The sequence below is a fragment of the Lactuca virosa genome, chromosome 4 (genome assembly GCF_052849685.1).
Source record: "Lactuca virosa cultivar CGN04683 chromosome 4, Lactuca_virosa_CGN04683_v6, whole genome shotgun sequence".
NCBI lineage: Eukaryota > Viridiplantae > Streptophyta > Magnoliopsida > Asterales > Asteraceae > Lactuca > Lactuca virosa.
The window spans coordinates 82,272,899-82,277,806 of record NC_136429.1 but is presented as its reverse complement, the minus strand read 5'-3'; the positions used below and the strand labels follow the sequence as shown (position 1 = coordinate 82,277,806).

At 37.2% G+C, this 4,908-nt stretch overlaps 1 non-coding gene across 1 annotated transcript; it reads right to left on the bottom strand.

Moving 5' to 3' along the window:
- Positions 1-3,904: 3,904 nt before the first annotated feature.
- On the bottom strand, positions 3,905-4,011 carry LOC145110154 (small nucleolar RNA R71). Its single transcript, XR_013709534.1, has one exon. It is a non-coding gene; the product is annotated as a small nucleolar RNA R71 (small nucleolar RNA).
- Positions 4,012-4,908: the final 897 nt, after the last annotated feature.

The following is a 4,908-nucleotide window of genomic DNA, read 5'->3' as shown; positions in this document are numbered from 1 at the left end:
TTGAAAATCCGATTTTGACTTTTTGTGTTTTGAGTTTTCGATTTCAATTGCCGACAAACACCAAACACAATTTTCTCAACTTAATTTACAGATCAAACACTGAATACCAAACAATTTTCATATGTTCTTCATAAGTTCTTCAATTGTTCTTGAGTATTCATCATCAAGCTCTTCACAGAAGATTATCAATCGAAATTTTCATGATATCGATGCAGTTTCAAGACTCCAATCACAAATCAAAACATCAAATAGATTCCAATCGATAAACTCCAATCGATTCAAGTTTTCAACATACTAAATCAATACCAGAACAAGAATGTTTAGATTGACTCAATACAAATCTATAAACTCCAATCGATTGAATTAACTGAATCATTTACTCGAAATCAGATTTGAGATTCAAGAATGCAAAATCAGATGAAGATTCTAAATAAAATGATCAACCAAAGTATTTCGAATCATGAGATCAAGATTTTAAATGGAATCGATAGAAACAATGATTGATTCAACTTGTTTTGAAGCAAGTAGACGCCGTAGCAAGCCAATTTTGAAATACAGTAATTTTCGTCAAGAACTAATCAAGAAATCTGATTTGAAAAGTCAATGATATATCGAATGAATTGTAAATGGATCATATAAAATGGATTGGGCTCAATTCATTTGATCAATGAACAGTAACATCACAATTTGGGATCATATGATCTTCGTGAACAGTTATTGGACTTTAAATGAACACAATTGTTTATGGGCAAATTTTGGTTCAAATGAATATTTGCAAATTTGAGAATCGAATCAAACAAGAGAATAGGATCAGATCAGATTTGATCTTAAAAAAAGTTATTGGATCATAAAAAATGGGTTTTCCAAAAATAAAAAATTGATCCAATGAGTCAAAATGATCAAAAATTCAAGAACGCAACACACGAATCAAAGAGATTTAGAGAGATCATAGAGAGACTCACCATAAATGTTCCAATTATGTTGAATGTAGCCAAACCGAGAATCGTTTCTTCAAAAAATCATGTTGATCTTCGCAGACCTGTTCTGATACCAATTGATGTGAATTATGAGCATTTGATTTGGCATGCGGAATTAAAGAACACACAAAGAACACGGTGATTTGGGTGTTTAAGAGATGCATTCGATTATGAAAGGTGTTTACAAAAAAGGATCTAGATCTAAATCTACATAATTAACACACACTAACACTCTCAATGTTACATATCTCAAGCACACCTCTACAAGTGGTATGAACCCACCTTATATAGAGGTGTTTACATCTCTCTCTCTCTCTCTCTCTCTCTCTCTCTCCCTCTCTCTCATGTCACAAGGCTACTTTACCACATTCAAGTGGGTATATAAAAGTCAAACCATTTACAAAGTCATACATGGATAACTTTGTACCCAACACAGGTGGGCCATATGAAGGCCCAATGTCCTTTGCTTGCTGCCAGGCCAGCGCAGGCTCCAGCGTTGGGTACTTTGAGGATCACTGATGGGAGTCAAGGCAGGGTGGATCCCCCGGGGCTCGAGGTCGCACTTTCCATCTCACTGTCGAGGAGGCTATATCGGCTCAAGATGTTGTGTGATATGTGCATATATATACACATATTTATACAACATACATTAATATTTTTATTACTTTTATGCCCTTATATGAACAAAAGATACTTAATTTGCTATGAATTATGTTGTAGCGACTAAAAGACATGCTTGGAGCAAAAAGGAAGCTGGAAGTTGGATTAAAGAAGTTGGAAAATGGAAGTTTGAACCAAAGCTAAAAAATGAAGAAAAATATACCTACCACGTCGTTGTAATCTCACCACGACGTGGTGACTTGAAGAATCCCGATCAGCTTCGAAGACTTGGAGAATACGGGATAAACATGACTACCATGACATGGTGGACCCACCACGACGTGGTGACCTGATTTCGGGAAAAGTATATAAACGCTTGATGATTACGACTTGGGGAACTTTTTGCTGCCTTGGAGGATTCCTGGAGACGACTTTCAGAAGAAGGAAGAGTTTGGAATTGGTTTTCAACACCAAGGAAGAAGAAGTTCATAATTTGATTTATATATTGGTGCATTTAAACATGCTTTTGATTATGGAATTTGTTTGTTTATTTGCTAGTATGTCCAGCTAAATCTAGCAGCTTCTGTTAGCTAGATGAAGCTGGAACTCATGGTTTAATGCATTAGATTTGACCTTACTTGTTGGTAATATGCTCGTGTTGGATTGATTTTACCTAGCATGCTTGTTTGATAATTGATTGCTTTGAATTCTTATTCTGTGTAGTTAGTGAATATGAAGTTACATGAATTTGAATACCTAATAACTCAGTGAACACTAGTTTATTAGAGATAAGATCAAACCAATCTTAGTTAAGCAATTAAATTATTAAAATTAAGTTGTGCTAGAGAATTCATGATTATGACCATAATGTGTGTTTATCAAATCAATCTTACATAGCTCCAATTTCATTTAATAATCGATTATGTGTTAACTATTGTGTGATCATACATAGGTTTACATGAGTTGATTAAAGTTAGTAGATTTAGAACTAAATTGCTAAAACTGTCTTAATTGGTAACCAATGGTAATTGTCATAGCTAATTTATAACCCACTGAGTGAAAGTGGATTCAAACTAATAGAAGTGTTTGTTTATTAATTGATTTTGTATTAAAGAATTAAGTTCATCTAATCTTGCAAAATTAGATAAAACCCCTTCCTTTGTTAATAATTAGGTTAATTTAGTAGTAGATAAATTAATTAGACAATACCGTTCTCTGTGATCGACACCCAACTTACCCAACTATTCTATAATTTTGACTAGGTACACTGCCTAGGTGCAATTTAGTTAGTTAAGGTAGTTAGGTTATAAATATTAAAATTAGGTGTAGCTAATTGCACGCATCAAGTTTTTGGCGCCATTGTCGGGGAACGGCTTATTTGATAGTTTATTTATTTGCTTTAGATTAATCGATCCTTTTTGTGGGGTAAAACCTGCAAAAAGTTACTTTTCCAGCTTAGTTTTTTTTACGGTACTTGACTCACGACGTGAACCTCTAGCTCATGACGTGAGTTGGTTATTTTCTCGTTTTTTTTCGTTTTTCTTTTCTATTAGTTTTCTGCGACAACACGACGTGGTAGACTTTACCACGTCGTGGTGGCTAGTCTGTAGGAAATTTTTATTTGGTTTTTGTTCAGTTTTACGTTTTTGTTTTGTCTGTTTTGCAGGAGTTGATGACCAGAGGATCCAACACACCTTTGGTGCCACCGCTTGAAGATCCGGAGTCTACGCTGCACAAAAATAATAATAAGAAGTCGCCTTTACAAGAACTGAAATCAGCATTTTCAAGGAAGTCAGGAAAGAAAACGGGAGAATCGAGTTCAGCCTCAAAGAGCAAGTTTGAAGTCTTCGATCAATTTCCTAATCCACACGAGTCCGAGTACGAATCAGAAACAAAATTTGGACTTTATACGAGTGAACCCGAGAACGATCCGGAGAACGAAATGGCGAACATTGATGAGATGGCCATGGGGGACTACAAGAAGCGCATTTGAGATGATGTGGGGCCGGGTTTAGTACACCCTACGATTCCTGCCAATTCCACATTCGAGTTAAAGGGACACATCCTTACTGTACTTAAGGATATTCCATTCTATGGGAAGGATCATGAGGATGCTTTCAAACATTTAGATGAGGTCAATGATATTGCGGATTATTTTAATACTCCTAATATCCCAAGGGAGACAGCTTTGCTAAGGATGCTACCATTCACTCTAAAGGGAGCTGCAAAAGACTGGTTGAAGGCACTTCCATCTGGTACAATCACCACATGGGCCCAATTCCGTGAGAAATTTCTAGATCAGTTTTTGCCCACCCTCCAAAATCTCTAAACTCAAGAAGGTGATTGCCAACTTTGAGCAAAATCCGGGGGAGTCATTATACGAGGCATGGGAACGCTACAAGGGGTTGTTAAGGAATTGTCCTCAGCATGACCTCAATATTCAGCAAGAGATGTCGATATTCTATGATGGGGTGAATGGCATGACTAGACAACTCCTTGATTCGCAAGGACCACTAACGAAGAAGAACCCAAATCAGGCCAAGAAGCTAATTGAAGAATTTTCAAAGCACTCTCGTGAGTATCACAACCCAGGGCGTGATGGAATAAAAGGCAGTGGAGGTACACAAACTGAAGAGATGGCTGCTGTGATGGCAATGCTTAATAACATGGATAGGAGATTGACCCAAATGGACCAATCAATTCATGCGATTCGAGTTGGTTGCGAAAGGTGTAGTGGGCCACATTTGACAAAAGATTGTAATTTGGAGGATTTTGGAAATAAAAAAGCTCAAGTTTGTTATTCAAGTGGGGACAAGTATGATGAAGATTGGAGGAAACCAAAGAAGGAGTGGCTGCCATATGACGAGTACAAGAAACAGAAGGATGAGAAATTCAGGCAGACTAGCCGGGGTTTCTATCAAAAGGAGCAGCCACCAGCTGAGAAGAAAACTGATTTGGAGTCCATGTTACTTCGTTTCATGGAAGTTTCTGGTAAAAGTCATGATGATGCTGAGGCAGCACTTCAAGATCAAAGGATAATGATGAAGAATCATCAGGCCATGATGATAGACCAGCAAGCATCATTGAAGAATCAGCAAGCCTCCATCCATAACCTTGAAACCCAACTTGGCCAACTTACAGCTTTGGTGAATGAGAGATTGTTTCCACAAATTCCTGAAAAGAAAACCCAATCTCACGTCATGGCCATTGATACTGAAGAAGAGGCGATTTATAAGTTCCTGGAAGCATTAGAAGTGGAGCCAAAGCCATCTGAACCGAAGCCAAAGAAGTCCAAGCTTAAAAACGAAGAAGCTACTGAAACGCCAAATTC